Source organism: Lagopus leucura, unplaced genomic scaffold (genome assembly GCF_019238085.1).
Source record: "Lagopus leucura isolate 7727_CA_CO unplaced genomic scaffold, USGS_WTPT01 Super-Scaffold_100004, whole genome shotgun sequence".
Classification (NCBI taxonomy): Eukaryota; Metazoa; Chordata; class Aves; order Galliformes; family Phasianidae; genus Lagopus; species Lagopus leucura.
The window spans coordinates 63,669,134-63,686,880 of record NW_024962264.1 but is presented as its reverse complement, the minus strand read 5'-3'; the positions used below and the strand labels follow the sequence as shown (position 1 = coordinate 63,686,880).

The following is a 17,747-nucleotide window of genomic DNA, read 5'->3' as shown; positions in this document are numbered from 1 at the left end:
CTTCAGACGAAGTTGAGCTGCAAACTCCTCCCCGGCCCCCGCTCCGCGGGCTCTGCGCGCAGGGCAGCCGCTGCCTGCAGCTCCGGCACAGCGCTGAGGCCGGCCGGCAGCCTCCGGGGGAGGCACGGAGTCACAGGGCGATGCTCGGCTCGGAGCCTCCGCTGTGCCGCTCCTTCTTCATTCTCATCATCCTCACCGGGCTGCCTGTGCTCTCCCTCCTCCCTCCCCCCCCCCCCCCCCTTCACCCCCCTCAGCCCTCTAAGCGAACATACACACAGAGGCAAGGCTGTATCTTATTTATGCATTCATATTTAGCACTGCATTGTAATTGGCTACAAATTAATCCCTTGCCCATAATAGTCTGTAATCTTCATCACTGGAGGAGAGACGCGGTGAAAGTGTGTGCCGGGGGGAGGGGGGCAGCGAGGGAAAGCGAATGAAGGATGGCGTTGGCTGTGATATACTTGGCTGTCAGCTCTGTTTCAGCACACCTCCACTCATCTGGAAAGCATCTAAATAGCCTTATTTGGAGAAGTGGGAGGAGATGACGCTTTCTTTTAAATAATTGCGGGATCAATATGAAAGAGATATTATACACGCAAAATGAGAACTTAAGGTCTTCCACCCCTAATAGCGGAGTGAGATGATCGGAAGGGGATTATGTGCGTGTGGGGGCTCGGAGGTGGCAGCCCCGCACCTGTTTCCCTTCCTGCCGGTTTTATTAAATTACAGAAAAAGGAGAAAATGAGGGACGCGGGTTCAGTGGTTGGAGCGGGGTTCGTGGCCGCGGACACGCACACCCCCTCGCACACGCTTTTCTCTTTCTTTTAGCTAATTAATTACGATTAAATATCAAGTGTAAGTGCCAGGAAACCTCTGGGAGAAAATTAATACGTTAACACGGCGCGCGGCAAAACAGGGCGATCAATAAATTCGGAGTAACTGGGAGAAAAAGAGCGGTGCCTCCCGTGCGGTAACCGGAGCCAACTTCCACTTTTTTGTGGGGTGGGGGTGGGGGGGGGGGAGGGGAAACAGGCAAAGAAACAAACATACAAACAGAAAGCACGACAAAAAGCCAAGAGCAAAGCCCTCCTCTTATTAAAAGTGCTTTTAATTATGAAAAATGAAGGAGTAGGAATACAAATCATGTGTGAATTGCAAAGCCCGAATTTCTTCTCCTATCTAATTTCCTTCCCCTCCGTGTGGCCGTATGTGTTTCGATCGTATCAATTTCATTCTTGTTTTGGACGCTCCAGTCTCTATTCGGGGTGAATTAGCTGCCAGGAGGGAAAAAAAAAAAAAAAAAAAAAAAAACAAAAACAAAAACCAACAAAAAACCACCACAGAGGGTGTGTGTGTGAGAGAGAGGAAAATAGAGAAAGCATAAAAGGAAAATTAGATTTTTTTTTGTCTTTGAGGCTGGTGACACATACAAGGACAGGTCCTTTGCAATTACCGCGGGCAATGATCCTTTAGAAAGCAGAAATTAAAAGTTGGGAGAAATAATGGGTAAAACAATCAGCTTGTAATTTTGGTAGGGCTTGGACATGATTAGTCCATCAGCGGGCTGGGCCCAGGGGAGTCCCGCTGAGCGGGAGCCCACAGCAGCCCCCGCTCATATATTATACATCAGCCCTGAGATTTTAATCAGACACCACAACAGTGTCCTTTCCCTTTTATGACTTTATTACGCTTTATCTTTAAATTATAAATCACCTCCTGGCTTGAAATGGTATGTATAATCTGTGATCATGTGTAGGTAATTACCTCTCCCCCTTTTCCTGACCTTAGCGGCGGGGCCGATGCGAACACGAGGCGAGAGAGAGAAGTTTTAGTCTACGTCCACACACACACACACGCTCACCCCAACACACGCAGCTGCCTGCCTGCTTGTTTGTCAGCAGCTCCTCTGTCCTCCTCTGGCCGTGCCTCTCATCGCATCTTTTCTTTCGGATAAGTTTCCTCCCCTTAGTTTGTACTTTATTATTATTATTATTATTATTATTATTATTATTATTATTATTATTTCCTTTCTGGATACTTTTTTTTTTTTTTTTTTTTTTTTTTTTTTGGATGAGGGTGTGGGGGGATGGGGACAGCATTTATCGCTTGGGCCTCAGAAATGATCCTAATTGGATTAAACCTATGCGCTCGGCCGTCCTCTCAGGGGCATTGCCCCACGCGTGCACAGCCCCAAGCGGATAAACGAGCCCGGATTCCCAGGTTTGCGTTCGGTGCTTGGAGGAGAAGCAGCCCGAGCAACGTGGAATACCCCTTCCTCCCTCCCAGTCTCCGCTCTCGGCGCTGCTCTCGGCTCTTCCCTCCGGGCTGCTGTGCCCACACCGAGCCGGAGCTGGGGGACAGCGGGCGGCAGGAGCGGGCACAGGAGGCACCGCGGCAAGGCTCCTTCCCGACGGGGCCCCCGATCCACCCGGTGCTTTTGTTTGTTTGGCGGCTTAAATCGAGTGTTATAAAGATGTTCTATTGCTCCTAATCACAATTGATTGTCAATTAGAGCCTCATTTGTGCAATCTCCATCCATCTGCCATCTCTGGTTATCTGTTCACCAGAAAGTTAGCGCTGATTATGGGGCCCTAGATGAGTTGTGACATGTAATATCTCTCTGAGCTCGGGCCGGGTGACCGGACCCGTCTCGCTCTAAGGGAAGACAGTCCTTTTCACTTCCCGTGTAGGACGGACGAGCAACAGCCGCCCGGCGGGGAGACTCGGGGAGAGGCTGCCTTTAGGAAGGGGCAGTGGGATGGCAGACACCCCCGTGCTCCCCGAAGAGGGGATGATGGCACGTAGAGGACCCCGCGTGCTGGACTCCTTGCCCCCCACGGAAACGTTTCCTTCTCCGAAATAAATAGAGAAACACGCGGAACACCTTCACGTTTTTACAAGCCTTCCGACCTCGGCGATAGTTATCTCTGTAGTTAGGCTGAATTATACCTGCGGGGAGGTGATATTTCCAAAGCCTGAAAGCGCCGCTGGCCACAGCATCATCCAGCAGCCGTCGGCTCCTCGGGCAGCTCCCGACGGGAGCGGCACAGCCTGGATCCGGGAGGTCCCTCCTCTGCCCCGCCGGAGGAGAACTCGGGAGGTCCCATCTGAGGTCGCATCTCACGTCCCGGTTTTACGAAGGCACGGCAGAGGAAACCCTAGGAAGTCTCTGCCCTGCCCTGCCGTGCCCGGCACGATAGGAAAGAGGATGCAGGGCACCTTGGCCTCAACTTCAGGTGACCCCCAGCGCCCTGCGGGGACCGGGGCGGGACTGGGACCTCTCCATCTTCCTCTGCTGCTCTTCTAAACCGAGGCTTCTGACCGATGGCAATGCTCTCAGGGGTGCTGGGGTCAGAGGGGAGCTCAACAATGAGCACTTTTTCACCTCGGAATTCATTAGTTAACACTGAATTTCAAATCAGATTTCAGCAAACTCCGGATCAAGCGATCCTTTTTATTTTTTTTTTTTTTTAATTTATTATTTCTCCCTCCCTCTCTCCTCCCCCCTCGGTCCCTGGGGTGCGTGGAGCTCCGGGTAATTAAGAGCATTTATCTCTGCGGTAAAACAATTTAGCGGCCCATGCTGCTCTGGGAAGGTCACTCACTCCAAGCGGCCGCACCGGGCGCGGAGCCTCCGCGTCCCTCCGCGCTGCTCGGTGTGCGGCCACCACTGCCGGCTGCGGGGCTTCTCGCTTTCCTCCCTCTCTTTCCAAACACAGCCCGGCTCCAAAGCTCGTCCCGTCCTGCTCTGAGTGGGTTCCTTTAAAATGATCGTTACTCTCATTATGATGCCCCCGGTTTCTGTGGCTGCTAAGAAGCTCCCCGCCAGCGCCCGGCCACGCGGTTCTTGCTGTCAGCCTGAGCCTCTGCTCCGCGTGGGCCTGGGCCCCGACAGCCACCCCGGGGTGCTCGGCTCTTCCCGGGGATCCGGGAGAACTGCCCCGAACCGAAGGCGGGGAATTAATTAACTCGACCCACGAAAGGAAACGTTTTAAGGGGAAAAAAAAAAAAAAAAAAAAAAAAAAAAAAAAAAAAGATTCTGAAGCAGATCTCGCCCTCTATCAATGCAGTGTCAGGTCCTCATAGTAGAAGATTTAAAAGCCCTGGGGATTCCAGGTTAGGGTAATAATGAGCTTAATTGAGGTTAATGCTTCCTGCACAGCTCCTTGATTATTAAATTAATATTATCACACACATGAATCATAATTAGAAGTTTAAATAATGCTCTAGGGGAATCCTCGGAGGATCTATTAAACAATTCCCTTCCCTCTCACCAGCTCACTTTGAGCTCCGAGGGCAGCCCAGGGGGCAGCGGGAGATGGGTGCTGCTGGGGGGGGGACGGGACGGCCCCCGAGCATCCCTCATCGTCCTTCAAGCCTCATCTCGGCGTATCCCCGCTTAAAGAGCCCATCACCCCGCCCGCTCTCAATTTAGGCGTTTATCTCCCAGCACCCGGGTGCTTATATAAAATCCTAATAAAGTGCCTCATCGTCACTTATCGCGGCCGGAATCCTTTTACACGCGCGTCGCGAAAAGCCGACCGTCCGGGGGCTGCGTGTTCCGCCGCCTGACATCCCCTCTGCCAGCCTGGGAGAAGCGGGGAGCTCCGCTTTTCCCCCCGGCTATCCGGCCCCATCTCCCACAGCACGGCCGGGACACGCATGTGGGGCGGCCCCACTTGGGGTCATCCCGGCTGCCGATCCGTTTCTGCGTCCCCTCCCCGGGTCGGCAGCGCCGGGAAGGGACCGGACTCGCCCCGTTTGCGGGGCGCTGGGGACGCTACGCGCGTTGCGGGGACGAGCGGCTCGTTTTATTTTAGAGTTCGTATATATTTCTAACGAAAGGTTAAAAGAGGTGTGGAAATGGTGAGGGCACGCACAGCCCGTCTGCATCCGCGGGGCCGCGCGTGTAAAAGGAAAAAAAAAAAAAAATAAAAGAGAAATCGGATGGTTGGCATGCAGGCAGCGCTCTCTCTCTCCCTCTCTTTCTATTTATTTTCCTCTCTGTTGCTGAAACATATTGAAGGGGGAGAAAAAGGAAACATTAAGATCAACTGTGAGCCTTGCCGACGGTTTAACGATTTCAAATGAGCTCTGACTCTGGTGAAAATCTGACAATTACCCATCAGGATGGCAGATGATGGTTAAAATTACCAGAAATCAATATTCTCACCGGGTGTCCCAGCCTGATAAGAGAGACCAAGACAATGTTGACTATTAAAGTCGACAGCTTGAGATATTACACTATTAGTTATGCTATTTTTAATAATCTATAATATTTGGGCTATAATTAATTAATTATACGGGTCAGATAATATCTGGGGCTGGAATGAGGTCTGAAGGGTCTATTAAGGTTGGTAATGAGAAAGGAGAAATCTAATCTAAGGACGAGGAGCCGTGAAGGAACAAATATACAACACACTTGAGATAGAGCGGGAGGGAAGGAGAAGGGCTACTGCAGAGTCAGTGCACACCTCTGCTTTTCTCATTGCCAGGGCAGAGGGGCTGACACGGCAGCATCTCCCCTGCTCCCTTACGTGGGCACCCATCACTTGAGACAGGCCTGGCTCTCTCTAGGATGGCGTGGTCTGCAGGAAGTCAGTGAAGGGAAAAAGTATTTGACCTGTATGAAGGAACTGATGCTAACAGCAAGATTAATAATAATAATAGTAATAATAATAATAAAAATAAAGATAAAAACTTCTTGAACTAAACCCCACTGGATTTTATTGGGATGTGGAGCTTCTTGGGTATTTGTGGAGTTCAGCCCTCCCTCCAAGTGCTACAAAGTCCCTCCTTGTGGGTACAGCTTGTGACGTTGGCCATGGACTGTACAGTTATTTGAGGTGCATGCCCACATCCATGCACTGCTGGCACATGCATGTGAGTGTATGTGCCCATGTTTATAAACACATCCAGTGCAGGCATTTCTTGCTGTAGGTACACACACGCTTTTATAAGGAATGTACACAAAATACACAAATACCAACGTGAAGGAGTAAAAACTAACCACACTGTAATGTGTATATGTAAACACATCTATATATCTATCTAAAAGCAATAACATCCATTGCATCCATCAGGCACATAAAATGGCTTTATTCCCTTCTCTGCAAATGAAGTTCCAGCCAGACGCCGTGAATTATCAACTCTCTCCTTGCTCAGCGTTACTAACCAATATTTGAGGTGTGACACTCAAGACTTTACCTGTTTTACATCGATTATAAAAATCGCTCCTTCTGCTGCTATGATAATCCTTTTTCAAGGGGTGTAATATTTATCATATTAGTTCTACCCTTATTAGTTACAGGAGGGTGTGTTGAACAACATCCTCTCATACAGAATGACGAAAACCACATTTTCTAGTTATGCTTAGATTAGCCAGGGTATCAATCCTTTCTTTTCCTGAGTAACATCTTCATTTCATCAGTTTCAATAGACCACTTCTGGTCACAATTTCTCTCAGCTCTGTATTTATAAGAAGGTCTTTGTTTGGAATTGGAAACCACGGAAGTATTAAAAAATGCTTGCAGTGGCAGAGAGGGATCCTTCTGGGATAGCACTTGCTCAGCAGGATTCGGTTCTTCCCTGGCTCTTCTCCCCTGCTAATGGCAGTCCAAAGCAGAGCCTGCAATGGGCCGATGTTACCCTGCCCTACAAGCTCCTTTGCATCCATCAGTACTATTTCCTTCTTTTTGCCAAGCCTGAGGTCAGTAGAAAGGCAATGAAGTGCTGACTGAAGGCAAACCTGGGGTGTTGCTGGATGGGCACAGGAAACATAGCTCTTGGGGGCTGCTCACAGAAATTCTTCTGCTCCTTTTGTTGTTTTTATATACAAAGGTATAATTTAATGGGAAACCAAAATGATTTACTCCTCCTATTTTAATAGAAGATTAACAATACTTCTGAATGTGGTGGGTTGGTGAAAATGTCCCCAACTCTTGCTGGTGGTTGTGTAATTTTCAGATACTGACAGAGCTGGGAAAGAGTGCGAGTGTGTTTGTGGGGCAGTAGAAGAGGGTGAGAATTGAGACTTGAAGTTTTTCAGTTCAGCAGTAGAGAAAGAAGCCAAAGCTCTGCCCTTATTAGCTTAATTGTTCAGTAGAGTAAACCTGGTGAGTTCAATGAAGACTGCCATGTCCCTAATTTGCCAATATTGATGGGCTGCTCTGGGCTGCCTGTTGCCAATGCACAGAGCTACAGAAAATGGTGCCAAGCTGTTTCTACAGTCACATCCCAGTTTTTTAACCCACATCTCAGATGTCTCCTTCCATTGCAGAACTTCACTGAAATCCCTGCAATGCTGTTTTTGATGAATTGGATTTAGAGGGGACAGTGGAAGCACACGGGCTGCATATATAGTTATGAATCAAACTTGTCAGAGACAATTTCAGATGGCTGCACAATCCTCCTCTATCGTGGTTTTTTTATTTAAGCATTTAGAAATGAAGGTGATAGAGATACGAGACACACTAAGAATGAAAAGATTATCCTTTTAGATATAATCTAGAGAGTTAAGTCAAAGGGTCAGCTCTACAAACTGGTGCAAATTAGACTAGCTCTGTCAGCTGATTTACACCAGAAGGGAATCTAATGCAAAATTGCCTGATGCTTTATTGCTAAACCTTGTTGACACTCAAGATCCCAGTCTTGTCAGTACTGGAAAACTTCCTGCATGCTCAAGCAATCATACTGAAGATACTTCTCAACGTGCTTTTGTAAGTAGGTTGGAGTGTTTTAAAGCATGCTTAACACACAGTTACTCCTTATAACTATGGCCTCAGCTGAGGTGTGGCATTACACTATTCATTTGTAGACTAGGGAGGAGGAAAGGCAATTTTTTAGGCTACCTGAATGCAGATTGAAAGTGTGCCCTCCTTTTTATGTCAGCAAAAGTGGGTACACTGTGCTATCAATCTGGAGCTTCTTGCTACATTTTTCTGTGCACTTAGAATGGATGCAAAAAACTAAGCTGAGAAAGAAGCAATAGAAATGCTGTGTGCTTCAGTGCTAGAAATAAATGCTTCTTACTTAGGCACTAGAAAGCCAGAGCCAATTTACAGACTATTGGGACTCCTGTTTTGGCTCTATTTTCAACACGAAAATTTGGACTTGAACCCTCAGCCAGGGCTGGCACCTTTGATTCTGAATGAGTTTGGTTGATTCAGAGTTATTTGAATTAACAACTGGAATACTCATCAAGCAGACTGGTTGATTGCTGCAGCAAATCCAAGTCACAAAGGCTGATGAATATTTGCAGGGAAATTTATTGGGGGCATCTGATACGAGGTAAGTGCAGAGCCAATTCTACAGAGAGAAAGGCTTGCAAACTCCATCTTTCAGGAAACAAATGTGAAGGAAAATGTCCTAATGTATGGCAAGTTACTGTCTGATAGTACTGTCACATCTGGAAGTGCACTCTTTGCTATAGCTGGGACGTCACTTTGTGAAGATCAGGAATTGCTGGGAAAATGTGCAGATAAAGGTAGAAATGTGACTGAGTTTAAAGCAAAAAAGAGCACTGCACTGTCCCTATATATATACAAAAAAAAAACACAACCAATAGTTAAAAGGATAATATTAATTGTCATTTATAGCCAAGTATCAACCCAGAACGTTAAAAACAAGTCTCATAAAATCACATAAAATTGTATAATATAAATAATATATATGATATAAAATCATTCATAACGATTATGAAACATAGATAAAAGTGGGAAAGAGCTTCACATTGCCAGTTTTGTCTTTTAACTGTTGTCCAAAAGTTAATTGTCCCCTCTAAGTTAGTTGCATAGCCTGACACCTTAATTACTGCATGGAGGAAAATGTTCTCATGGGACATTTCTGTCCACATGTCTTGGACCTCTCAGGATCTAAGGCACACAGTGATAACAAACAACTGTTTTTTTTTTTCTGCATTCTCAGACAGAGAAATCAACCTAAATTCCTGGTTACACCTTTGTGGTTCAAACACAGAAATGTACACAGCTTCTTCTGTGGGACTGAGCAAATGGCAGAAGCCTTGAAATTGGTGGTTCTGACATTTTCTTTTTGCCTTTTGTTTCCAAACTATTTGCCTATTTGTTACTTTATGCTTTTATTTCCAAACTGCAGCATCAAGGTGATGTTTTTGCATTAGATACCTGTGCCTCTCTGCTCATCCACCAGTTTAGTCCTATGGCTCGATTCCAAGCCTCATTGAAACCGAGGGGGATCCTGGTTTTAGTGAACATTGGCTCAGTCCCAAAGACTTTCAGTCAGCCACATCTTCATTTCATTTTTGAAGAGAATCAGCTGCTTTAAAATTGGTGGCGCATGTATGTTTATGAGGCTGATGTATTTATGAGTACATGTTCACTTTGTACCACCTGGGGTTGCCAAACATAATCCATTTGACTGATGTCAGGTCCATTTTTTTGCATGACCATTTCTTCCAGCAGTCAATAGCGAGGTTTTCCAAGGTATCGACCAGACAGCTATTGGATGAGGCAGGGCCACGTGACCTCCCGACCTAAAATACTGTAGCAAAAGTGGTGAAGATATGAAATCAATAACTTTATTGAAACAAATATCTGAGGTGACACTTTCTGCAGAAGGATTAAATGAAGAGGGCTCTGTTGGAAATAGGTCAAATTCTACATGGCTGCTTCATGTAAGGGCAGAATCATGTTAATGGGAATTCACATATGAGCAAAAGAAGTAACACTGGGTGCAGTGTCAGGCTGTGCTGAGCCCAAGAACCATGCACAGGGTAGTGAGGAACTGGGCAGTACCTGCAAGGACACTTTGCAGAATACTGCTTCTTAACAAGGAGATTTGAAAACAAGTGATGGCCTTTGAGAGGAGGCAGTGCAGAAATGAAGACAGATTTGTTCCAGCAGAGATCTGGCTTCTCCAACTCCCTGCTTTTCTTGTCCATGTGTGCACAGTGTCTGAGAGCCCTGAGGAGCTCTGGTTGCTCTGAGATGACTTTGAAGGCAAAGTACTGAGCTGCTTCTAGCACCGATTTCAGGGGGACTTGAGGATGCTCAACAACACCCGGGTTATGACAGCCCCCAGGGAATGCGTGAGTACACACACACTTTGTTTGTGTGCACATATACTTGTCTTTCATTTGAAACTGTTTGCACGGGTTCTCAGGGATGAGGAAACAATGGTAAACCTACATTCCATGCATAGGCACACACTGTATTTATTCTGCTAGTGTTTCAGTTTTCATGGGTATTTCAACCTAATGCTATCATGTTAGCACGTGCTCAGTTATCACAGCATTTCCACAGTATGACTTCTCATCTTTGGCATATTTTTCCTTAATGCTTGAGTAAAACCTCGGCCCTTTAGGTGAATCCAAGTATTTCTCAAATAACAAAATGTTGTCATCAGCTTATGTTAATGTGTAAAATCTTGCCATTGTTTACCGTGGAATCATAGGAACAAGAATTTAATACAGTAGGTTATTTTGTTTTCTCATAAACATTTTTGTTTGATTGTGAAGCAAAAAGGAAAAGAAAAAGAGAAGAAAAGCTCATCAAACAACCACTTTATTACTGTTGCTAGAAATAAAATACGGGTAAGGGAGACTCGGCCACTGCTTTATTGTAGCTGTGAATTCACTTCTTTCATTTAAGTGTCTGTCACATTAGTAAAAATATACAGACTGCTCTGAAGTGTGTACATTGGCAATGACTGTGCCTACTTTTCATTTTAAATAACTTTCAGCTCTTCTTTCCTTTCTTGCGTCAGAGCTGGCAGGCTGGCCTAGGCAGGTGTGTAGTGTGAGAGCAGTATCTCCCCCTGGCTCTAGGTCTGAGTCTGGCACAAGTATCTCATTGGGCGTTTGCTCTGCTCACTGTGGAATGCATCTGCAGTTTAACTGAAATAATTGAAGTGAAAAAATTAGCCTTAATACATGCGCTTTATTTAATACTGCCACATTATGTTAAATTTAATAATAAATGAAATTACTCCCAAATAATTTCTTACTACAGAACGTGTGTTTTGTGAACTGAAATGAATGAACAACAGAGTTGCTTTGCATCGGTGTTTTTGTACATCAAATTCTTCCCTCTGCACTGCGATGCTGAAATGATGCCTCGTAAGTCATTCCTGGTAGATATATGCAAGTTTAACTGACTTAATTAAGGAGTGAAGCCCTTTAAAATAGGCTTGTAAAATATTTTATTATAAATATCATGTTTATACTATCAGCAATATATATTTTTTTATATACATGTGTATTTATAAACATGCATTTGCGAGATGAACTTGAAGAAGACCTTCTAGTGATAGAAGAATTACTGTGAAAGAGTTAGGACAGAAATGAACTCAGTAATGAAATCCAAACAGGAGTTAGATTTCTCCAAACTCTGGTACATGTTTCCTGTTTGAGTATAACATCTCTCTAGCACTTGCTGTTAATTTGTAATGTCCCTCTGTATTAAATACTATCAGATGAGACCATCCTTCTTTCACTTTGTGAAATCATTGGGCTGCTTATAAAGCAAAACACTACCAACTATGAGGAAGAGCAGCAGAACACAGCATAAACTGTCTTTAAAGTTGTATTAAACAGAAAAGCAGGAGCATCAGTAATATTGTGATGGCAACAATACAAGTAAGGAGGCATCAGGGTGGAAACATGCACTTCTGGCATTTATCTACTTATATAAATGTCTTTCATCTCAAAGTACTTTTTACTGTAGCTTCTTCAGAGACTGAATGTGAGGTAATATATTTTTTAACACACTCTGCATCTTTTGATGTTCTGTACTTCCCTCCATCCCAAGTTCAGTAATAACAGAAACCCTAAAGCTTCAGTATTTTTTAAATAATGGGGATTATTTAAATAATCACAGATTACTCATATTTCCATAAATAAATGTTTTGTTGTTTTTTTTTTTTCTTTCCTTGGTGGATTTGTTTCTTTGTTTGTTTGTTTGCTTTCCAAAATATAGCATTCTTCATGTACATCTGTACATTTTTGGGGTCTCTGAGCTTTGGTTTGCAGTGTTGCTATTTGTCTTGTTCCAATTGCGGACATTGGCAGGCATTGATTTAGAAGTTTGGGCTCAGGCTCCTTCTGGGAAATCCTCATGGGGACTGAACTTTGTAGAAATGCTGTCTGAATTAAATTATTTATAATTAGCATGCACAGCAATTGAAGCTTTGTAATGCTTGCCACTGGCTGGTTGTGTGAAATGAATACATTATATTCAAATAGGAGGAAGAATTTAGAGTGTTACTGCAGCACGCATGGTTTGCCAATCCATGGTATTTACATTCTATACCTCTTTCACTTAAATGTTTATACCTTAACAGATATTTTCCCAAGATGGAGAGACCGCCTGATATAATAGCAGGTAGTCTGTACTGAACCCGAGCATCAACTGATTACCAGGCTTGCTTGAATTACTATATGCTATTACAGTATTTTAGAAACCTGTAATGTCCACCATTACTTTCTCTCGTGTGAATCCTTAGACTGACTTGCCATTGCCATTTTTCCCTCTTCGGCAAATAAATACTGTAGTGTATCCAATACAATCAGCAGAGTGTAACCAGAGTGTATGAGTTTTTAGCACAGATAATTAAAGCCCAATGTACTCCACTGTAACAATTACAAGTACTTGAGAAAACAATGACAAGGTCATCCTGCGAATGCAGCCATCAATCAGGGAATTCACCACCTTAATAAAACAATAACGTACTTGTTTAGAAACTAACGTGCAAAGGAAGTGACAACAAAAATTGTTTCCTTGGACTTATGTTCCCTTAACCACATAAATGTGAAGCAATAGCACATATAGTACGTTTAGCTAATTAAGACCAATTCCTCCTATCTGCCCCATGTTCCTTGAGTTGTGACTAACTCTTTGTTGGAAAAGAAAAAGCCACTTGGAATGTGTGGATATAGAGGGAACCCTCTATTTTCCTTGAAAATGATGTGATGGCACATGCTCAATGGGAAGCCTTGGCCCCCAGCAGCACTCACATTGCAGTCCTGGATAAATGCTGATGTAGTAATGCTGTCCAGCATCACCCACCACCATACAGTTGCATATAAACACTTGCTCAGGCCTGGCTTTATGCTGGAAAGGGAGAGTTTTGAGCTTATTTAGTGCCACAGCCTGGGCCTGGGATCCGCCTTTCCATGATCCATGACCTGTACATCACTTTCGGGTGACAGCATGGGGACTTGGGTCCCACCACAGGGAGTTGGGTCATAGGCTTGTCCTTTTCTTGGCTCAGTGTGGACAGTTCAGCTATATCTCTTCTGCCCTCAAAGCTGACTTCCTGTGCTGTCCATAATGCCTGTGTCTGTGCTGAGGGATGCCCCAGAGCGAGGAAGGAAGGATGCTCAGCCCCTGCCCTGCCTTCCAGGGTGTGCCTTCATGAAATCTATTTGAATTTCTTCACCCCTGGGAGTGATGCTACAGGTATCAAGCCCACAAGGCTCCATGACTCCATGTGTGTATGGGAACTACTGAGTCACGGCCTGAACCTCTGATTGATCACCTGAGGTGAGCCATGAGTCAGCCAGAGGAGCACGGGTAAAGGCAATTCACCCTGTGCTGCAATTCACCCTGTGCTGCCGGTAGGCTGTGCTGCTCCTAGACCTATTTAAGAGCTGGCTACCAGTGGGGAAGGATCTTGTCTGGAGATCCCTTCTTCTGGTGTTTTGTGGTGAGCCCAGCATAAGGGTAACCCTTCCACTTATTCTCTTTTGTTATCATAGTCCACTTCGCCTAACTCTCTTGTTTATTTTGTGATTGTGGCATCTTGATATCCATTGATTATACAATGTGTTATACTACAACCCCACATGCTACTCCCTAGCGCCCACTGCATGCTGAGCTTCTTTGAAATCTCTGTATCAGAGGCAAGGCAGAAGGAGGCTCCCTGTCAGAGAACCAAGTGGCACCAAACATATCCTAAGCATATTCTAAGCTCCAAAGCCTGCCAGGCTCGTTGGCTTTCCAAAGATACTTATTCCCTTGCCAGGAGAAATAAAGCTGCCTAACAATAGAAAGCTTTGTCAGGCCCTATGAGGAGAGCAACAATTTGTAACTTTTCTGGCCAAAGCTAAGAGTGGTTGGATAGCAGTGGCACATGTTGACTTTTGGTGGGGATAATGCTCTATTATCATATTTTTTTATTTTCTAATTTGGACTCTTTTGCCCCATTTGTTCATGTGCTGTCCTGATAATCCTTTGGTTCAAATCAGAACTGCTTGCCTTGTGATATATGGGCTGTGAGGTAAAGGCAGGTTTTGCCCTTGGAGGGGGCAATAGGGATGGCCACTGAAGCCAGATCACATTTCTCTTTTGCTGTGAGAATCAGATGCTCAGCTTCCACTTGCTTACAAGCCTACTTTTCACTTTGCAGTCTCGCCATGACTGCTGGAGGCACAATTCCATCTCTTTTCCCATGTTTTGTAGCAGTATGGGGATAGAACCCACAGCAGAAGCCTGGCAGGGCTGGAGCAGGCATACTGCATTTGCTCAGCAGTTCTTGAAATTCATGGAGCAGATCAAATCCATCCTCTGTGTCTGTTGCCCACCCAATCACTGCCAAAATAGGACAAATGGCATGTAGCTTGTCCTTACATATCTAGATGTTATGATACAGGGCAGCCACAGAGGGACTGAGACTTGTCCTTGTTTCCTTGTTTGTTTGTAATTGTTTTTAGCTTATAAACTGCAGACTGTGTAATCGTGATTTTTTTTTTTTTTTTTTAAACAAGAATTTAAATTCAACTAGTATCTTTCATCTGAGAATCTTAAACGTTTTATAAAGTTAAGGACTAGATCCCAAGGGGTCAGAAATCAGAAGAGCTATATGCACAATAATGGAGCTTCACTAAAATAAATTGGTTGAGTATCTGAACAGGCAGCATGGTCTTTAGTCCTAATACAGGCAAAATTTCTACAATGAAGCCATTATGGCCCCAGTTCTTGACTATATTTAAGAACCTGAGTCTCAAAGGAAGTTGGCAATCCACTGTGTAATTAGATGCCTTTGAAGAAGTTAGTTTTAAAGAGATCCCTTTGTTCCAGAACTGCAGAAAATCCTGTGAGTGAGGCTTCAAATACAGGTGAGCATTGTGGTTTTCAGCTAAACATACACTGATCCACAGGCTAATGGATATGTTGAAGTTCAGCTAAGGGAAGTATCATGGGTTGGATAGGTACATTCTTTGATGAGTAAAGAACTGGCTGAAGGGCTGGGCCCAGAGGGTGGTGACTGGTCAAGAGAGGGATTCCCCAGGGGTCAGTAATGGGGCCTGTCCAGTTTAATACCTTTATAGATGACCTGGACGAGGGGATTGAGTGCATCCTTCCTAAGTTTGTAGATGACATCAAGCTGGCAGGAAACGTTGATCTGCCTGGGGGTAGGAATACTCATTATTGCATAAATGTGGGAGAACAGAAGTTTAGGACTTTATTTCAAAGACAATAGTAATCATTTCAGATACTAATCAAGCCTGTTAAAAGTAGAGGATCTATTCTAGTTCTCATTCATAGATGAGCATCAAAGCAGACAACAGCAAACTGGCATGTTGGAGAGTAAATTTTTTTCTCCTCCTAGTTTTATATCATGCGTATCTGTAAATATATCTTCTTGAATGCTTCAAGGCCAAATTCTACAAGACTTCCCGGGGGCTGGCTGCAGGGAAGGAGAGGAGGGGCACAGAGAGTGATGGCTGTCGTGATAGATTGTCTCTGTAGATGTCCTTGGCTTTATGAACTATCCTGAGCTCCACAGACTTTCTGGTTCCTGTATTGCTTCCAGGGACTCTTCCTTTGCCATATGTTTCAAGGCTGTGTGAGAAGGCTTTCCTCCACAGAAAACAAAACAAACCAGAGAGGGTTCTAAGTCTGTATATGTGGAACAGTACAGCAGCCAAGAGCTGCTGACCTCATGATTCCAGTCAAAATACAGCAGCACACAGGGAGAGCAGGCATAGGCATCAGGGCTATTCCTAGAGGCTCTCCTGTTCCTTGAGATCAGGAATGTCATTAATAGTCCACTGTTAGTTTTTGGCAAGCCACTGAACTATTTGCTGTGTCTATATTTAGTGTGGTGTAACTTAAATCAAAGCCCTAGTATTTTTAACAGCAGCATGGATGGAATTATATTAGACTTGTAATTGGATTTAAGAAACACACTCTAGGACAAATGCACTTCTCAGTTACACTTGGCCATCTCTGCAAGGACTGATGAATTTGAGACTGGTTCTCAGAGCAGAGTTTGCCCAGTGTATGTCCAGGTGGTGACTTTCTGTTAACTCTAAGCAGAATCAGATTTTAAAGAAGCAGTGTTAGCTTTAAGTTGGAGGCCAGTAATAGGCACTGTGGCCTATGGGCTAGAACAGTGCATCCAAAAGGTGGTTTTATAGGATAACTTAGTAATTGCAGGATAGTTCAGTTAGAAGGGCCCTCAGAAGGTCTCTGTCCAGCCAAAGTGTGTCATCTCTGATGTCAGACCAGATTGCTCAGGGTCTGGCTTTCAAAACCTCTGAGGATGGAGTTTGCACAGCCTTCCTGACAACCTGCTCCCCAGCTTGGCTGGTATCATGAAAAAGTCCTGCTAGTCTCCAGTCTGTCCTCTCTCAGCTTGCATCTATTGCCTTTTGTACTCCCACCATGAACTTGTATGCAGCACCTTGCTCCACCATTTTGATGAATATCCTCATTGGTACTCAGAAGCCTGTCATTTGCACCAAGCACAAAAGGTAGCACAGTGGCTGGCTGTACCTGTTCTGGTATAGGATACATCCCATTATGTGTGTGTCTCTGTGTGTGTGTGTCTGTGTGTGTGTGTGTGCGCAGCTGTAGAATATAAAAACCTTTGTTAATTTTTTATTGTAAGTTCATCCAGGTTATCAGCTGCCTATCTGCTCTAATTTACTTATCCTTACTCTACTTCAGAGCAATTTCTTTCCAAAAGTACCACTGAAGGCAGAGCAGCTGTGGAGAGCCTTTCTAATTGGGACTGTGAAATCGTCAATGTGAAAGGGATATTTCCTGTTTTCCTACATATGCTTCTGATTTAAGATGTCTTTCAGGTATTTTGGGACTACTTTGAGTGCTCTAAACAAAATCTTTGCAGACTTTGTTATGATCTTGGCTGAGACTGGAGTGAGAACCTGGGGATGGGAGACTCAGCTCTGCCTAGGATTGCCTCTGCCATCATCCTGCTTATCTTTACAATGTATATGGTTTTCCCTGTCATAAAAGAAATCTGGGGGGTACAGTTTTCCAGTATTCACATTTTTTAAAAAAAGAAAAAATTTGCAATTATTGTGACAAAACAGATGTTATATGGAAAGGGATGCTTACAGATACATTGGAAGTTAATCACATCTTTTCTAAAGTATATTGAAAAATTCTCATTAATGTCTGAAATGAAATACTTATGATTACAGGAAATTAAATTGCTTACAACATTTTTTGCAGTCTCTCTCTCTCAGCACACACTCTTTCACACACACATATACACACACACATAACTATTGTTAATTAAGACTGTCTCCATTATGGGGCTAATTAACAATTAGCATAAACATAATTAGCTAATGCTGACATTTAACTCATTACATTGTTTAAATAATTTTCAGAAATTGCCCTTAGTGGCATTCTGTCATACTGAAATAATGGCAGCACTTTGTCATGTAAATTAAATGACATTTGTGTTGTTTCCTCTCTAACTCATGCATGGAAGATTTCTTTTATTTTTTAATT

The 17,747-nt window shown here is 44.1% G+C and overlaps 1 protein-coding gene across 1 annotated transcript in view; it reads right to left on the bottom strand.

Moving 5' to 3' along the window:
* NKX1-1 (NK1 homeobox 1) overlaps positions 1-17,747 on the bottom strand; it is a 23,998-nt gene that overhangs the window by 4,872 nt on the left and 1,379 nt on the right. The window lies entirely within an intron of this gene.